This window comes from Stegostoma tigrinum, chromosome 20, assembly GCF_030684315.1.
Source record: "Stegostoma tigrinum isolate sSteTig4 chromosome 20, sSteTig4.hap1, whole genome shotgun sequence".
Taxonomy (NCBI): domain Eukaryota; kingdom Metazoa; phylum Chordata; class Chondrichthyes; order Orectolobiformes; family Stegostomatidae; genus Stegostoma; species Stegostoma tigrinum.
In genome coordinates this window covers 46,058,731-46,078,871 of record NC_081373.1, presented here as the reverse complement: position 1 = coordinate 46,078,871, position 20,141 = coordinate 46,058,731, and the positions used below count along the sequence as shown (strand labels likewise).

The 20,141-nt window shown below is 40.4% G+C and overlaps 1 protein-coding gene across 1 annotated transcript in view; it reads left to right on the top strand.

The window, feature by feature from the left end:
- The window catches only part of ptenb (phosphatase and tensin homolog B), a 158,707-nt gene that overhangs the window by 1,342 nt on the left and 137,224 nt on the right, over positions 1 to 20,141 (top strand). The gene's annotated exons all lie outside the window — the stretch shown is intronic.

The window sequence follows — 20,141 nt, the reverse complement described above, 5'->3', positions numbered from 1 at the left end:
TCTTTTCATAAGGAGGGGTTTGGGTGGGAGGTTGGGGTTTGTTGAGGAAGGTGGTTTCAAATATTGCGTCTTTATTCTTGCCTTACTGAATCAAGGTTTGAATGGAGACGTGCAAAAAAAAATCGATGCACTCCCTTTACTTCGTATTAGATAAGGGAGGGGAGACCCTGCCGTCACTCTTGCAGAAACTGAGGGAAATTACACAATTTTAACAAATTGGTCCTATTCAGTGCTGGAGTACAGTTAAATTGAGTAACTTGCAAGTGACTGTATTAAAATATTGGGTGAGTTCCTTTTTGTTTGTTTTTCTTTAAAATATGAGTAATTAGGTGTACAGGCCTTGCATTATAAGTTGAATGTGTAATGTCATTATATACATTGCTTTGTGGTACTGAAATACCTATTGTGCAGATCTAGAGCTGCCATGCGTAGCCTCTGCAGGGGGGCATACGTACTGCACAGAGTGCGTTAGGTCTTGGCCTAGATTAGAATGGATGAAGTTAATTTTGTCTTTGGCTAAAATGTTTAATATCTGTTGAACAATTTTAAAGTGTACGTTTTACGTTCAGTAGTTTTGCACGAGCTTGCGATAATAAAAATAATCATTTTGCATGGATGAGTATCGTTAATTCACGTTGCTGCTATTGTAAATCACTAGTGTTCAGGAGTTTAATTTTTACTTTGTGCACAGTGAAGCAGATGTCCCTGACTTGAGCAGTAGACTCTGTAGGTGCAGTTGAGAGCTCGTAGCATTTTGCCTTTGATACATATATCGTCACTGACAATGATTTTAGGAGTCATTTGAAGTTGTCTTTGCTTGACTTGAATGGATCTAGTGTCTCGTAATTTTGCTGATCTTGCTATAATACCGCTGGCCTTCTAGTTTAGCAGTTTTAATAGAAGGAAGGAATACAGTAACATGCAATAGGAATACTGTAACAAGCAGTTTATGGTGGTGATGTCATGGTGCATCAGTTTAAATTACAAGACGCAATGATCTTGTGCACTGCTACGACTTGAAATAGCGTCTAAATTTTCACTAGATTAGAATAAACTGCAGTTTTGTATTTTGTGAAATGGTTTGATATTTAAAGGGAAAAAAGTACTGAAACTTCTGTTTGAGGAATGTGACTTGCAACTCAGTAGACTTGAATGCCCATTATGCGCATTAGGCTAAATTGGATTGTACTGTCTTTGGATGAGGCAGGAATTATTCATTCACGATCCAGAATCCAATTTGTGTGTTGATATAACTTGAATTTTTTTTCCACTGGTTGGTACGTTTGTGTTGACGTTTTGGTTAATCAATTTTGCCTATTTTCACAGTTTCCTTTGCTCAGGTGTAAAGCTTTGCAGTATATATATGCTAGATATTTGCATAACTTTGGTTGAATATCTTGAGGCAGAGCCACTAGGGTAATACTATTTTGTAAATAATAGCAACATAGCGTTCAGGAATGATATTCATTAGTACTTGACTGTTAATGCTTTAGGTTAATTATGACAGAGCTTGAAAGAAACCTATGTGTCTCAGATCTACTGGATGGGAGAATATTTTAAAAATGCATGATGTTAGTCACTCAGTGCTGCTTGAATACAGTATGGCTGCTTTATATGTGATGAACTTTACAAGTTGTTTGAGTTTCATGCAGTATATTTATGATTCAGCTTTATTACATGCTGGTTTATAAATATAAGTTGAAAACCTAACATTTGGGAAGTATTTTGAAACTTGACTCAGAAAAACGAAACAAAACAAAGACATTAATGTATGCTTAATTCAGATTTGAGTATAGAGGATAGGTGGCTTAATTAAAAGAAAATTCTGCATATTTGTTCAGTGCTTTGTGACGCATCTTACCTGCCCCAGCCAGTTCTCTTGCAAAGCGCACACATTTTATACATTTTATTGTTGACCCTTAATTTGAGATTCGGTGAAATTTTAAAGCTCATATTTCAAATATTACAGGTTTTTTGGTTTTGAATCAAATGTAATTTTGGTTTTGTGCCTTCATGTTTGGAATGAGTGGGGATGTAGAATCGGGACAAAAATGAAATAAAAGCTGGTAACCTTGAATGAGTAATATTGAAAGGAAACAGCAGTGCAGTAGTTACTGTTAAATCACATTTGCAATATTTACTTTGTATTGCATACATTAATAAGTTGAAATCCATATTATACCCATTTTGGGAGACATTAATGTGCTTAAAATTTTTGCTGTGAGAGCTTAGATTACATGGTGCAATGGGTTTCACTTAAATCATGCAATTCAGCCATTGTTGGTTGTCATCTGTCGAGGACATTCTAACACTGGTCAGATGAGAAATAAGACTTGCTGTGCGCTAGTGGTAAAAGTGATATGGGATATTTTATTTTGTTAAAGGCCATATGTAAGTGCAAGGTGTAGAATATATTATTCAGTTCTGATTAATCAGTTTTGAGACATTCTGGCTCTGTAGCTATCAGTCTTGCTTCTGAGGCAGATTGTTTATAGATTGAAGTTCTACTGTAGGGTCGGTATACAAAATCGTAAGTTGACATTTCACTGTACTCAAAGTGAGAACTGCATTGTTGGAGGTCTTATCCTTTGAATGAAACACTAAATACTATGTGCATAATTCTGATGCCCAAACCCCTCTCCTTTACACCAAGTTTACTGACTAATAATCTTGGAACAGTGCCGATACTAAGAAAGTTAATTGTTCATTTATCCATCGCTGTTACTGAGATCTTGTTATATAGCTAAACGGCAATCATTTTCCACAAAAGTCACTGCATTTTGTTACATTGTAGGAAGTGATTAATTGTATATGAAGCAGATTGAGATGCTGTATTACCACTTTTTGGATGTGTCACAGCATCTATGGTAATTCAGCATTTGAACGTCTGTTTCTATAGTGTAATGTGTAATTTTCAGAGAGTCCATGATTACAAGCAATTTTATTGGCATTTACATAAGGCAATGCAAAATTGAGACATTGGCAATGAAAAATGTCAAGACGTTGAGAGAAAGCCAGAAGTAGGAGATAAAGTTATGAGTCTATAAATGTAACTCAACTCGAGCATGTGTTATCGTTTCGGAAGAAAGTTTGTATATATGTGAACTTAACATTTGGTATGCTTTGTAGCTTGTGCATGTTACAGCAATTGACAAATTATCTGAAGTTCTACGGTATGATTTCTTTGCTTAATCAGCTTGTTTTTCAAAAAAAGATTGTTTCCTTAAGATTCCTTTGTTCATCAGGCAGTGACATAGAGTCGCTCAGCATGGAAACAGACCCTTGGTCCAGTTTGTTCACACTGACTAAACATCCCAATCTGACATAGCCCCATTTGCCAGCATTTGGCACATATCACTCCAAACCCTATTCATATACCCGTCCAGATGCCTTTTAAATGTTGTAATTATACCTACCTCTACCACTTCCACTGGCAGCTCATTCCATACATGAACCACTCTCTGCATGAACAAGTCACCCCTTTCCACTCTCACTTTTAGCCTATGCCTTCTAGTTCTGGACTCGCCCATCCTAGGAAAAGGAGTTAGGGTGAGTTGCCAATCTGTGCCCCTCATGATTTTATAAACCTCTGCAAGGTGACCCCTCACCCTCCTGTGTTCCAGGGGAAAAAGCCCTGGCCTATTCAGCCTCTCCCCATAACTCAAACTTGCTAGTCCTGACAACGTCCTTTTAAATCTTTTTCTCTACCCTTTGAAGCTTAACATCTTTCTTACAGTCGGACAACCAGAATTGTATGCAGTATTCTAAAAGTGGCCTCACCGATGTCCTCTACAGTCACAACACAACACCCCTATATCTAGAGATAGTGGGAACTACCGATGCTGGAGAATCTGAGATATCACAGTGTGAAGCTGGATGAACACAGCAGGCCAAGCAGCATCAGAGGAGCAGGAAAGTTTGACATTTTGGGTTGAGAAAGCAGGGAGGGGAAAGGGATTCTGAAATAAATACGGAGACAGTGGGAGGCAGATAGAAAATGAATAGAGGAGAAGATAGAGTGAGAGGAGACAGAGAGAGGTCAAAGAGGCGGAGTTGGAGCCAGTGAAGGTGAATGTAGGTGGGGAGTTAGGGAGTGGATAGGTTGGTCCAGGGAGGATGGACAGGTCAAGGAGGTCGGATGAGGTTAGTGGGTAGGAGATGGGGGTGGGGCTTGAGGTGGGAGGAACGGTTAGGGAGGTGGGGACTAGCTGGGCTGGTTTTGGGATATGGTCGGAGGAAGGGCGATTTTGAAGCTTGTGAAGTCCACGTTGATACCCTTGAGCTGCAGGGTTCCCAAGTGAAATATGAGATGCTGTTCCTGCATCTTTTGGGTGGCGTCATCGTGGCAATGCAGGAGGCCCGGGATGGACATGTCGTCTGTAGAGTGGATGTGTGGGGTTTCGTTGAAATTGTTCGCGACTGGGAGGTGCAGTTGTTTGTTGCGAACTGAGTGTAGGTGTTCCGCAGAGTGGTCCCCAAGCCTCCGCTTGGTTTCCCCAATGTAGAGGAGGCCACAGTGGGAACAGTGGATGCCACAGTATACAATGTATATCACAGTAACAGATGTGCAGGTGAATATCTCTTTGATGTAGAAAGTCGTCTTAGGGCCTGGGACGGGGGTGAGGAGGGAGGTATAGGGGCAGGTGTAGCACTTCCTGCGGTTGCAGGGAAAAGTGCCGGGGGTGGTGGTGTGGAGCAGACAAGGGAGTCATGGAGAGAGTGGTCTCTCCGGAAAGCCCATAAGGGTGGGGAGGGCAAAGTGTCTTTGGTAGCGGGGTCAGATTGCAGATGGCAGAAATGTTGGAGGATGATGCGTTGGATTTGGAGGTTGGTAGGGTGGTACGTGAGGATGAAGAGGATTCTGTTTTGGTTATTATTCCAGACAGGGGGTGTGAGGGATGAGTTGCAGGAGACATGCTCGAGGGCATTTTTGATCACTGTGGAGGGGAAGTTGTGGTTCTTGAAAAAAAGAGGACATCTGGGATGTTCGGGAGTGGAATGCCTCATCTTGGGAGCAGATGCGGCGGAGGCGAAGGAATTGGGAATAGGGGATGGCCTTTTTACAGGCAGGTGGGTGAGAGGAAGAATATTCTTGGTAGTTGTGGGAGTCGGTAGGTTAAAAATGGATGTCAGTTTCCAGGTGGATGCCAAAGATGGAGACAGAGAGGTCCAGGAAGGAGAGAGAGGTGTCAGAGAATGTTCAGGTAAACTTAAGTTTGGGGTGGAAGGTGTTGGTGAAGTGGATGAACTGTTCAAGCTCCGTGTGGGAACATGACACAGCACCGAAACAGTCATCAATGTAACAGAGGAAGAGATGGGGGATAGGGCCAGTGTAGCTTTAGAAGAGGGATTGTTCCATGTATTCTGCAAAGAGGCAGGCATAGCTTGGGCCCATGCGGATACTGGTGGTCACTCCCTTTGTCTGTAGGAAGTGAGAGGAATTAAAAGAGAAGTTGTTCAGGGTGAGGATGAGTTTGGTTAAGCAGATGAGGGTGTCAGGGGAGGGGACTGGTCGGGCCTGCAATTTCTATATTTTATACTTCTATATTCTATAATTATATTTAACTATATAATATTCTATAATTTCTATACTTGATGTTCTGACCAATGAAGGAAAAAGTGTGCCAAATATCGTCTTAGCCACCCTGTCTACCCGCAACTCCACTTGTAAGGACTATGCACCTGCAACCTTAGGTCTCTTTGTTCAGCGACACTCCCAAGTGCTGTGCCATTAACTGTCTAAATCCCTGGTTTGCTGTGCCAACATAGAACACCTCACATTTATCTAAATTAAACTCCGTCTGCTATTCCTCGCCCTATTGGCCCATCTGATCACGGTCCTGTTGTCCTGAGATAATCCTCTCTACTGACCGCTGCACCAATTTTGGTACATCTGCAAACTTAGTAACCGTATCTCCTCTATTTACATCCACATCATTTGTATGCTTTGGCATTGATTACTTTAATGGATTACAGCATGCAGTAGCTCATGAAGAATATCAACACTTGGCTCTGTTTTGTGACACTTGTATTTAGACGCAATTCTTCTAACTCGATTTCTTCAATCATTGGATTTGAGTGTCTCTCCTAAGCTGAAGCAGTGTGTGTGGGATATTTTTGATGTCAGTCTGCTGACAGTGTGCCAGAAATGAGGATATGATTTTGCTCCTTCAGCCCCAGTGAATGTAGTATGCTTTTTTAAAACCCAAACTGGTTCATAGAATCACAGTAGACGATCTGTTTTCATTGGATTGCCACAGCAGAAGATCATTCTGTTTCTTGTTTGAAATACCGCATCAAATTTGCATACCTTCATGTTAATGCTCAAGATGCTTTGTCTGTAGTAGGTACTTGCTGCTTCACTGACCGGCAGCTGAAAGAAAATGATGATAATTTTTCCACTAAAATAAATTTATTATCTGTAGCAAAGTTGACCACAAAGTAGAACAATTGGAAGAAATTCTCAAGAATCTATCATTTTAATGGGACTATTGATTCTGGAGCGATATGTTCTGTTACTGTGGTGAGTTATTAATCCATCTGAAGCTAGCTGGTCATGGTTAAATAAATTTAAATTGAGAGGTAAATTTTATAGAAACAGATCTACATATCCCCACTGCATGGAATAGTATATTTGAAGGTTTGTGTGAGTATCTCTCTGGTTAGGCTGCACTTAAGTCCAGCGCATGACAACAAAATCTGCCTTAGTAGGAAACCTTCTTTTTCTTCTTGGCCATCCAGTAAAATATTCTGACAACCCCTGTTCGTAAAGCCGAACTGAGGTGACAGATTTGACAATCGTCACTGCTTATGAAACATGAATTGAAGTTTTAGTGAAATGGATTCGTATGGTGGAAGGCACTTTTTCATTTTACAATTCAAAAAAAATACAATAAACTAATTCTATAATTTGGGAAAATTCAGATGTATAATTTTCTTCAACAAATTAATAGTTTTATTTTCACATCATGCCTTTGTGAAAATTGTAACACCGGATTAGAGCTATAAATAATTCACTTACAACAAAAAGTAGAGTGGAAAACAGCTGCAGTTTAGGGCATGATTTAAAATTGGCATTGATTTGAATGAATACAATATAATATATGTTTTAAAAAGTACACAGAATCAAATCAAGCTAATCCTGTCCAGACATGGCCCAACCTCAATGCCATTCCAGGGAGGGGTGAAATAAAAATTACCCTGGCCCATTTTGGCCATTTGTTCTTCATAAAATTTTACATGTGCCTGACAAAAGGAACTCTTGCAGCTTTCTTTTTGTAGGGTTGCAATGATTCAACAGTAAGTGCATTTTTTGGTAATGCTTTTGATTATTAAGTTGGTGAAATGCTCTGATATCTAATCTAACTTTTGCACAGCATGGTTTGAAACCTCCTGTCCTTGACCTGCACAAGTAACTCATCCATTTCACCTTTGCCAATTCACGGGCCTGTGTCTGAGCCCTGTTGATGCTCAAGTGTCTGATAATAAGGAATTATCACAGATGGCTTCCTTCAGGATCATTGGGCCCTCATGTGGCAACTTTGTTTAATCAGACTGTGCTGACATAGTGTCTTACACATCCTCAGGTTGCCCCAGTGAGTTGTATGAAGTTTTTATGTTGTATTGTTGCTGTTGTAATGCAAGAATCATAGCATTCATTTTTTTGAAAACAGTTAGTTCCCTGGATGTGGGTATCTGCTGCTCACATTTGTTGCCCATTCCGTATTGCCTTTAAGAAGGTAGCGGTGCACTGCCTTCCTGAAACACTGCATGCCTACTGCCAACACAGTGCAACATTTTTACATTTTTTTTAAGAAGTGGTTTTTGGAAGTAGTTTCATAATTTTGACTTGGTGATTATGAAAAAACGATAATATCCCCGCGGTGGTGGAGTCCAAAACTAGAGGGCATAGGTTTAAGTTGAAAGGGGAAAGATGGAAAAGTACCTAAGGGGTGTTTTCATGCAGAGGATGGTGTGTGTATGGAATGACCTGCCAGAGAAAGTGGTGGAGGCTCGTACAATTATAACATTTAAAGGGCATATGAATGGGAATAGTTTAGAGGGACAATGAGCCAAATGTTGGCAAATGGGACGAGATTTATTTAGGATATCTGGTCGGCATGGATGAGTTGGACAGAATGGCCTGTTTTGGTGCTGTACTTTTCCATGATTTTATATTATCAAGTCGGGTTAAGCTTAGAGGGGAACTTCAGGGTGCTGGCATTCCAGTTCTTGACCTTATCCTTCCAAGCCATAGAGATCACAGGTTTGAGACGTGTTGCTGAAGAGGCTTTAATGATTTGCATGGTACACTTCGTGGATGCAATACATTGCAGCTCTGCATAAGCGATGGATGAAAAAACATGGGCAGCTTTGTGTTGGAATGTGTTGGATATCTTGAGTCAATAGAGCTATTTTTAAAGAATGGTGAGTATTTCATAACATTCCTTGCATCTTGTAAGCGATGGGAAGGCGTTGGGATGTCAGGAATTGAGCCAGCTGACACTCAATAACCAGCCTTTGACCTGCTCTTGTAGTCACAGTATTAATGCATGTAGTCCAGTTAATGTTTTGGTCAATGGCTGTAGGATTCAATGGTGATAATTCTATTAGATCTCAAGGGGACGTGGTTAGATTGTCTCTTGAGATGGCCATTACCTGACGCCTGTGTGGTCTGAATGCCACTATTGTTCAAGCCTTGCTGCACACAGATATGAACTGCTTCCATTATCCGAGAAGTTGTGAATGGAATGGAGTAAATTTTGTATGGAAGGAAAATCATTAAAGGAGTGAAAGATATTTGGGCCTTGGACTCTGCAGTAATGACTGAGGCTAAAATTAGGTTCGAACAACTACCACTATCTTTTGTATTAAGTATATTGTAACCAATTATTTTTCCTTGTCCCCATTCTCATTGACTTCAATTGCTGAGGGCTCATAATACCTGAAGTCAAGGAGTGCAACTCGGTTGTTGCACAACTGGAATTAAACTATCTTGTCCATATTTGCGCTATTGCTGAAATGAGGCCTGGAGTCCTGTGTTCCGGATGGAATTCAAACAGAGCATCAGTAAAGAAATTGTTGAAGGGTAAGTGCTGCTCGGTAGCACTGATAATCCTACAACACTTCGATAATTTGTTTGTTAAATTTGTAGGCAGCAAAGTCCCACAAATAGCAACATGGTTGTAACAGACAATTTATTTTATAAGCTACATTTTTGGGAGACAAATAGCTGTTTACAAACCACTATGATTGCCTCCACACTGAACAGTGCAGTAGAATCTTGTATGTAGACTGAAAAATTAGAATCAGTGTAGATTCTGTGCTCAAGTTTCTTAAGAGTGGGAGTTGAATCCACAATCTGCTGACTCGAGTAAGAGTGTAGCTGCGAGCCATTTCTGAAATCTAGGTCCTTTTGCTGATCCCGAACTTTAATTTGAGTAATGAAGTATGATGTACACACTCTTAAAATTAGCCAAGACACAGTAGTAATGCCAAAGTGATTGTTTTCAGACAAGTTGAGTTCTGCAATCAATATTGCATCACATCTCATTGACTTTAGCAGTGGTCTCCTGAAAACTAATCAATTTCTTTTTTGCTGATGAATACAAGGCTTATCTTTAGTTTGAGGGTAGTACAGCAAGTGATTTTGAGAGTAGGTTCAAGATAGTTGAGGGACATTTTTAAATTTGAGCTTCTTGGAACTTGTTATATTCTGAATCTATAGAGATTACTTTGGAGATTGGAACTGGTTTGAAAAAAAGAAAGTTAAAAGAAAAGTAAACATATTTCACACGTTTAGTGGCAGCACCCAGCTTTGTGGCAATACCTACCATGATGCTTTCTGAAACTTCCTGATTTGTAATGATTGTGAACAATCCTATCCTTTTCAGCATGGCACTGATGCCAATGCAGTATCTTTTCAGAGGGGCAGTGATACAGATTGATGTTCACAACATACTACATGTATATTTCATGTCTGCTTTTACTCTGGAGAAAGAAATGGAGCCTAGAGATTGCAGAGAAATAAAAGATGCTTTAAAAACAGTTCACATTACAGAAGAGGAAGTTGGGGAGGTCTTAGTGAATATAAAGGTTGATAAATCTTTGGGACCTGACCTAATGTATCCCAGAATGTTGTGGGAAGCAAGGGAGGAAATTATGACAACCCTTGCAGAAACACATGTGTCATTTATAACTGTGGAGAGCTACTTGATGACTGGAGGGTGACTAAGGTTGTACCTTTGTTTAAGAAAGGTTGTAAGGAGAAACTGGGGTACGGGAGACCTGAGAATCTGAGATAACAAAGTCTGAAGCTGGATGAACACAGCAAGCCAAGCAGCATCTTAGGAGCAGAAAAGCTGACATTTCAGGCCTAGCTCTCTGATGAAGGATCTAGGCCTGAAACGTCAGCTTTTGTGCTCCTAAGATGGTGCTTGGCCTGCTGTGTTCATCCAGCTTCACACTTTGTTATCTTGTATTCTCCAGCATCTGGAACTCCCATTATACCTGAGAGTCTGACTTTGTTTGTGGGTAAATTGTTGGAGATGATTATAAAAGATAGGATTTAGGGCCATTTAGCAAGGCAGAAATTGATTAGGGATGGTCGGCATGGTTTTGTGTGAGGAAAATCATGTTTGACAAACTTGATTGAGTTTTTTGAGGAAGTTACCAAAAAGATTGTTGATGGCAGAGCGGTAGACATTGTTTATTTGAAATTTAGTAAAGCCTTCAGCATGGTTCCGCATGGTAGGCTAATGAGTAAAGTTAGGTCAGATGAGATTCAGGGTGAGCTTGTCAATTGGATACGTAATTCTACCTGGCATTATGGAAACTTATTCTAAGGGTGGCATGGTGGCTCAGTGTTTAGCACTACTGCCTCACAGTGACGGGGGACCCAGGCTCGATTCCATCCTTGGGCGACAGTCTGTGTGGAGTTTGCACGTTCTCCTCGTGTCTGCATGGGTTTCCTCTGGGTGCTGTGGTTTCCTCCCACAGTCCAAAGATGTGCAGGCTAGGAGGATTGGCCATGCTAAATTGCCCGTAGTGTTCAGGTATTTGTAGATTAAGGGGATGGGATTCTCTGAGGGTGTGGACTTGTTGGGCCGGAGGGCCTTTTCCCCACACTGTAGGGATTCTATGATAATTGGCTTAATGGCAGGAGGCAGAGAGTAATGGTGAGGGGTTGCTTTTCGGACATGAGGCCTGTGACCAGTGGTGTTCCACAGGGATCTTTTCTTTGTCATTTATGTAAATAATTTGGATGAGAATGTAGGAGGCATGGTTAGTAAGTTTGCGGATGACACCAAAATTGGTGTCATTGTAGACAGTGAAGAAGATTTTCTGAGATTACAAAGGGATCTTAATCAAATAGGTCAGTGGTTGAAAAATGGCAGGTGGAGTTCAATCTGGATGATTGTGGCCTGTTGCATTTTCGTACAACAAACAAGGGTAGAGCTGATACAATTAGTGGTGGGGCCTTGGGTAGTGTTGTACAACAGAGACCTCGGGGTATAGGTACATAATTCTTCAAAGTTGTGTCATATATCGATGACATGGTTAAAAAGGCGTTTTGGTACACTTGCCTTCATTGCTCAGTCCTTTGAGAATAGAAGTTGGGACGTCATGTTGAGGTTGTACAGGACTCTTCTGGAATACTGTGTCCAGTTCTGGTTGCACAGTTATAGAAAGGATATTATTAAGCTGGAGAAGGTTCAGAAGAGATGTACAAGGATGTTGCTGGCTATGGAATGTTTGAGTTAGGCTAGATAGGCTGTGTTTTTTTTTACTGGAACGTAGGACATTGACAGGTGACCTGACAGAAGTTTGTAAAATAAGAACAGATATAGATAGTTCCTTAAAATGGGGAATTTCAAGATTGGGGCATTTTTTAAGGTGAAAAGAGAGATTTTAAATAAGATAAGAGGCAATTTGTTTTTACACAGAAGGTGGTTTGCTTGTGGAAAGAACTTTGTGAGGAAGTGGTGGATGCGAGTACAATTACAATGTTTATGAGACATTTGGATAGATACAGGAATAGGAAAGGTTTGGAGAGAGATGAGCCAGGAGTAGGCAGGTGGGACTAGATTAGTTTGGGATTACATTTGGCATGGACTGGTTGGATCAAAGGGTCTGTTTCTGTGCTGTATGATTCTGTGACTCTATAACATTCTAAGATTTTATGAAATGAAATGTCTATGTTACTAGCCTCTTATAGAAGATAACCTGTTACCAAGTTGTCATTTGGTGTCGGGTCCTGATACCCCCTGCCTTTTGAGTATCTAGGCCTTTCCTCTTTGTGTGATATAAATAAAATAAGTTGTTTTGTCAGAATTTGGTAGTTCATGTCTTGCGTATTTTTGTTTAAGAATCCAGTGTTATTTGGGGTCATCTCCGAAAGAGCTAGTGAAAGGAAAATACATCAAGTTTCAAAGATGTTTTAGTAATTGTAGCTGTAGCTATGAGCAAAGGCTTTCTTTGGAGCAGAGAAGGTTAAGGGAGGATGTGATAGAGGTGTTTAAAATTGATGGCCATGGATAGGGTAGATAGAAAGCAGCTATTCCCCTTAGTTGAAGGTCCGTAACAAGGAATCATAATTGTAAGGTGGAAGGAAAGACGTTTAGTGGGGATTTGAGGAAAACCTTTTTTCGCCCAGAGGATGGTAGGGATCTTGAATGTGCAGCCTGAGAGCACAATTGAGGCAGGTAACCTCAACTTGTTTAAAAGTACTTGGATAAGCAGTCAGTGTCATGTCATTCCAGGCTGTGGGCCTAGTGCTGTAGAGTGGAACTAGTATAGATTTAACATAGATAACAAGGCGTAGTGCTGGATGAACATAGCAGGCCAAGCAGCGTCAGCGGAGCAGGAAGGCTGACGTTTCGGGCCTAGACCCTCCTTCAGAAAAAATTTAACATAGTTCTGACAGTACAGATTTGATGGGCCTTTTCTGTACTGTATGATTCATTAATTCTAATTTCAGTGAGTGTGATCTTTGTGTTGACTTTCAGTAAAAAGGATGTCTCTGATTGCATTCACCTTTGTAAAACCAAAATGTTTGTAAGCTTTCCATATGATTCGATTGTGGTTCATGACTGTGTCTGTGGAGTTATTGGGTATCTTCCTAATGTGGTGAGACCTCCTGGATGTCTGTAGATGGCTCATGATGAAGAATACACTTGAATGCAAACAAGATGGAATAATGTTTGTTAACCCTTGTTCTGAGTGGTCTGTGAAATGGGTTTTGAATGCAGTAAAACTGTTTTTTTTTTGTTTGTAACAGTTGATTTCTGTTAATGAGTAGCAAACAACTCTGTATCCTGAGCATTTCCAGTCAAGCTGGAATCACGACTACTGGTGAGTGCACTGCTCTTTTACCTGTGTAAAATTCAGGTTTTTGATTTCAATAAATGCCATTCTTTCTGTGGTTGTGACAACACACTTCATGAAACAGCCTTCTTGTAAACTGTAGATTTGTTTCAGAGTTTAGGTTATGGGCTATGTAGCAAATTATGTACTGTGTTTTGAAAGTATCCTAGAGTCCATTGCTGTTACTTCTATAAGCAGGGTCCAAAATTTTTAATAAAACCTAATCCTTACTATCACATTTCTGTTTAGAATTAGCTCTGACTTAAAACAAGTTAATTCAGGGTTTATATTAACTCCATGGAATTTAACCAGGATTTCATATTGTTTTATGAAGGAATTAGCAAGTTTCTTTATGATTAGGACTTTTAGCAAGGCTTTTGATGCCTCTTGTAGCAGACTCTTCAAGAAGGTAATATCCCATGGATCCAACATGCTTTGAATCCCTAAGTTGGCTGAGGGCCAGGAAACGAGGAAGTTTCTGGTAGTGGAAGCCTTTTTCCAGTGGATTCTGCGAGGCTTGGTGCTGGGGCCCTTTCTGTTTATGGTGTACATTAATGATTTGGACTTAAATATAGGTAAATTCATCAAGATGTTTGTGGATGACACAAATTGATACTGTCGTAAGTAGTAAGCTCTAAACTGCAGGAGGGTATCAATGAGCTGGTCAGGTGGACAGATTAGTGGCAGATGGAATTTGAGTATAAAAGTATGAGATAATGTGCTTGGGCTAATGAGGCAATGAATTACGTACACTATGAATAATAGGATCCTAGAAATCAGAGGGACCTTGGTTGTGTATAGATCCCTCAAAGTAGAAGGAGATGGTTTGGAACAAATACTTGCTTTTCCTAGATGAGGCATAGAATGCAAGAGCAGGGACCTTTTAGCCAGAACAGTAGAAAGTGCTGTTGAAGCTACAACTGGATACTGGGTGCAACTCTAGTCACCATGTTATAGGAAGGATATGATTGCAACTGACGAAGTGCAGAGGAGATTTACCGGATGGCTGCCTGTACTGGAGGATTTAGGCTATGAGGAAAGATTGGATCAGTTGGAGTTGTTTTCCTTGCAGCAGCAAAGGTTGAGAAGGGACCTAATGGGAGGTGCATATGACAACAATGGGCATTGATGGAGTGAATGAGAAGACACTTCCATTCATAGAGGGGACTGCATGCAGTATTCTAACAGTGGCCTAACCAATGTCCTGTACAGCTGCAACATGACCTTTCAAGGGATATGGCAGTAGGGTGGCTCAGTGGTTAGCACTGCAGTCTCACAGCACCAGGGACCCGGGTTCGATTCGAGCCTCGGGCGACTGTCTGTGCAGGGTTTGCACATTCTCCCCCTGCCTGCGTAGGTTTCCTCTGGGTGCCCTGGTTTCCTCCCACAGTCCAAAAATGTGCAGGCTAGGTGGATTGGCCATGCTAAATTGCCCATAGTATTCAGGGGTGTGTGGGTTATAGGGGATGGGTCTGGGTGGGGTATATCAAGGGGTGGCGTGGACTTGTTGGGCCGAAGGGCCTGTTTCTACACTGTAGGGAATCTAATCTAATCTAATCAACTACTGTACTTGATACACTGACCAATTAAGGCAAGCATACCAAATGCCTTCTTAACTGCCCTATCTACCTGCGACTCCACTTTCAAGGAACTAAGTAGCTGAACTCCAAGGTCTCTTTGTTCAGCAGTACTCCCCAGGACCTTTATTATTAAGCGTATAAGGCTTGCCCTGATCTGCCTTTTCAAAATGCAACACCATATATTTATCTAAAATAAACTCCCATCTGCCACTCCGCAGCCCATTGGATAACTTTCTTCACTGTCCACTACACCTCCAATTTTGGTGTCATCTGCAAACTTATTAACCGTACTTCCTATGTTCACATCCAAATCACTTATATAAATGATAAAAAGCCATGGACGGGACACCGCTGGTCACAGGCCTCCAGTCTGAAAAGCAACTCTCCTCCACTACCCTGGTCTTCTATCTTCAAGCCAGTTCTGACTTCAAACAGTTGGTTCTCCCTGTATTCCACGTGATCTAACCTTGCTAATCAATCTACTATGAGGAACCTTGTCAAATGCCTTACTGAAGTCCATATACATCATGCCCACTGCTCTGCTCTGCCCTCATCAATTCTCTTTGTTACTTCTTCACAAATGTCTCACTTACCTGATTCACATGATTTTCTACACACAAAGCCATGTTAACTAACCTTAATCAGTCCTTGCCTTTCCAAATACACGTAAATCTTGTCTCAGAATTCTCTCCAACACCACCAGCGTCAGCCTCACCGGTTTATAGTTCCCTGGCTTTTCCTTACTACCTTTCTTAAATAGTGGCACAACGTTAGCCAACCTCCAGTCTTCCAGTACCTCACCTATTGGTACCTAATAGTGGCTATTGATGATGCAAATATCTCAGCATGAGGCCCTGCAATCTTTTCCCTTGCTTCCTACAGAGTTCCAGGGTACTCCTGATCGGGTCCCGGGGATTTATCAACCTTTATGTGCTTTAGGACATCCAGCACCACCACCTCTGTAATATGGGCATTTTTCAAGATGTTGCTGTTTATTTCCCCTCATATCTTTCACAACCTTCTCTGCAGTAAACACTGATGCAAGTACTCATTCAGAATCTTTCCCATCTCCTGTGGTTCCACACATAGCTAGCCTTGCTGATTTTTAAGGGGCCCAATTCTCTCCCTAGTTACTTTTTTGTGTTTAATATATTTGTAGAATCCCATTGGATTCAGCTTAACCCTTTTTTGCCAAACCTGCCTCATGTTTTCCCTTTTGCCTTCCTGTTTGCTGCCTTAAATATGCCCCTACTGCCTTTACTCTTCTGGGAATTCACACGATCCCTGTTGTCTATACCTGACGTGCTGCTTTCTAAAGTTATGAACATTTCTTGTGTAATGAAAGTTAAGATTGTAAACTTTATTTGAGTGAAAATCCTTCAGTACTGCTTGTTTAAATCATTGACACCTATGCTGCCTCTATTGAACGAAGTCTCCATACTGATGTGGCATAGTTAAGTCGAGGGGAAACCCTGCAAAGATAATTAAGTCTGATGCCTGAAATGACCTCCTCCCTTAAAAGAAGGAATCAAGTGCACTGTGAATGTTTGGTTGCTTGACCTCAGGTTCCTTATAGACATAATGTCAAAACTGAATGAACTAAACAGTGAACTGCAGGTTAAGGACAGAGACTTGGCATAAATGATCAGTACTGTGAGTGTATTCGAAGTGAAACTGTCTGTATTCCTCCCAAATAAAGAATGCTCCTGGGTCTGGAGAAGATGCTAGAAATAGGATGAAAGACAAAGAAAAATTGTTGATCCCAGCAAACCTGAGTGTGCACTCAAGGAAGTCGGTTGAGAAATTCAGCAGGTGTTTTCAGGAATTGTGCGTACTGGCACAAATCATCATGTTTGTCTCCAAACCGTTCTTTCAAGTAGACCTTGGGAATTTGGCTACCAAATTTCATCAGATGTTTGATTTGCAAAGCAGTGGAGTTGATATGGAGATAATGAGGATGCAACGTGATATAGAGCTGAAAGATCAAAGGACACTGATTTTTGGGAACTCGTAAACAGCAAAAAAATACCCACTCTTTTCATCCGGTTCTTCTAAAGCGAAGGCTTACTTTTCCTCCACATAGCTGTGTGACCACATTATCACAAATGAAGGTAATCAAGTCCAAGTATTGCAACTGTCTCAGCCATTTTGCTTCACTGTATATGGCTAGCAGTCTCAAACTACAGTGTAGAATTCAAGGTCTTAGCTGATCGTGTATAATCACAGGAGTTGCACTCGTTTGGTGAGTAGAGGGAAAATGAACAATAATATATACTTGGGTTTAAGATTTATACAGCACTAAAAATAAACTTTAATTCACATTTTCCCTGGGGTAAATCATTAATTCAAAAGTGATCTTGTGCTTTAAAAGACTATAAACGGAGAGAACTGCAAATGTTGGAAATCTGAAACAAAAACAGAAATTGCTGGAAAATCTCAGCAGGTCTGACAGCATCTGATTTCTGTCTGTAGATGCTGCCAAACCTGCAGGATTTTTCCAGTAATTTTTTTTGCGTCTAAAAAGGCTGGAGATCGTTAGTTTAATCAGATGTTTGTTGATTGACATGGACATGAGAGGCTGAACGGCCCCTGTCCGCACTGTAAGTGCATACATTATGACTAAGTTATGCAGATTCTGTAATCTGTGGGGTTTTTTAATAAGTGAATTAAGAGCCTATACTCTGTGTTATAGATGGCTATAAATTTAGGCTCATAGTTACAATTTTCTGTTAAATCATTGGAAACTAAGATGGCCGAAGCTCTCCTCAAGTTTTGAATGAAGGGAATGAGTGACGAATGAGCGAACAATGTAAGAGTCAAGATTGGTTGGAAAATAATAAAATGAAAACAGAACATCTTGTGACTGATACGACTGAAATGTCTTAGTTCTGAACTCAAAACATTAACTGTCTTTCTGCCTGTCAGAAGTTGTCTTCATTATTGTAGTGAAATCTGGCTTTCATGTGTAATCTTAGTTTGTGATCGGAGAACTGTGTCACAGGAATGTGGGATCAAGTCTGATTCCAAATCTTGAGCACAAAAAACCAAGCTGGCACTCCATTGCAGTACTGAAGGTGTGCAATGTTGTAATGCAAAGCTGCTGTCTTTTGGATGAGACCAAAGCCCTATTTGCCCTCTCTGGTAGATGTAAAAAATCTTGTGGCATTTGTTTACATAATCAATGAATTTATCCCCTGTGTCTATGACAATATTTGTCCTTCAGTGCCGGGAGTTTGCTATGTGTGTTTTCCCTGCATAGTTTCCTACGTCACAACAGAGACTACACTTCAAAAGCACTTAATTAGCTGTGAAGCATTTTGAGTCATCCCATGAATTTGGAAGTGCAACATAAGCGCCAATCTTTTGGTTGTCTCAGTAGTGCTACTTATAGAGAAGTTAAAATAATTACCAAACTAGAAATAATCAAAAAACAACATGAATAGATCGTTTGGGAACATTGAAATAGAATAGGTAAGGAATGTATCAGTTATGGTGCTGTTTTAACAAACCCATTTCAGAGTTAACCACCTCATCTCTTTGGATGTAGGCAGTCCAATTTAATTCCAAGTACATGCAGTTAGAATACTTGAATTTGTGGTATTAAGCCTAGTGTTGAAGGAAATGTGCAACTTATCTGCTGTTTGCTGCTGTTACTTATGTGGTTTGGAAGTGCTATTTTCACACTGATTTCTATTGTACCCATTTTGTCATACTTATCTGAGGTGGTAGCCCATAAAATTAATCAAGCTGTGCGTGACTGTATCTCATGGTTGTACTGCACTATTCATTATTGGATGCCTTACTTTCAATGCTAAGCTGTTTCTAATTTCAAGAACCAAGGAAAAGGCAGGAGAGTATACTGCGTCAGAAAGCCTTTATTTAGTTGCAGTGCACCATCATTAAGTTAAAATTCCATTTATGCTGTGGTGTTTGTTCTGGGACAGCCAGTGTTCTGGAATAAACTTGCCTATGGTGATATCGCACATTTCTTGCTGTGATGTTCTCTATGCACTGTGGAAGCTTCCAAGGTTTTAACTTGCAAGTGTTAGAGTAGTCTATCTGTTCAAGTATTGAGGGTGATTTTTAGCATCGTCAGTTGTGCGTCTTGCTCAGTTTCTAAGGTATGCTGTTTGTTGCAATGTGGTCCTGGTGCTGATAGGAGACCCCATGCATCGACCATCCTAATTTGCATGATTTATCATCTTTGTAATTACAAATTGTTGAATGGCCTTCAGAAAAAATACTAAATTGCCTATTTTTTTAAAGATAAGCAGTAGAAAGAAATGAATGGCTTGCAACTGAACATAGGCTGGCAGAATGGGCAAGTGGCAAAAAGCATTTATTGCAGAGAAGTGAGAGAATGCATATTGGGAGAAGGGATTAGGAGAGGCTTAATGGCACAGAGTTACTTGGTGGATATGCATCAACCTATGAAACTGGCAGGGCATATTAAGAGATGTTTAGCAAAACGTGGGCTACATAAACACAGGTATTGGGTATAAAGGGAAGTATTGTGTCCAGTTCTGATCACAGCACTTCCAAAAAGTTGTGCAAGTTCTCAAGAGGATTTAAAACATTGGTTCCAACTCTGGGGGTTTTGGCTACAAGGTTAAGTTGGAGAAGGTGGAATTATTCTTGGAGCAAAGCAATGATTGTACAGAGATGAGTAGATATTTTTAATTTACCTGTTCTGTCATGTTATAACACACCTCCTGAAGGTCTTGTGGCATAGCGGTAGTGTTTCTGCATTTTGAGATAGAAGTTCAGATCGCATCTGATCTCATGGTGTGCTATAATATGTCTGGATAGATTGCTTAAAGATAACGATATCAAAAAACTTTTTACATGTGGATTCTAACCACTATATGAACAAGCAGCTTACTGTTGACAAAAAGTGTATTAAGATTCTAACAGGCATAGCCACGGCAGGTAAGGAAAATCTCTTGCGATTACTGTTGGTGTCGCTGTATAAGTCGATTTCTATGCAGTTTTAAAGTGAACTATCTGCATGGTTGTAGGTGGTCACCATTTGAAGCAACAAAAACATCTGATGCAGAGAGAGTGTGTCACAACTTCTGCACATCTTTAAAATACAGGCTACATTACCAAATTGATCCTTTGCCTCCAGTTTTAAAGTACAACAAATATTTTTGGTGTCAAGATTTGAAATGACTGCTAATAAAAGTTAAAAAAAAA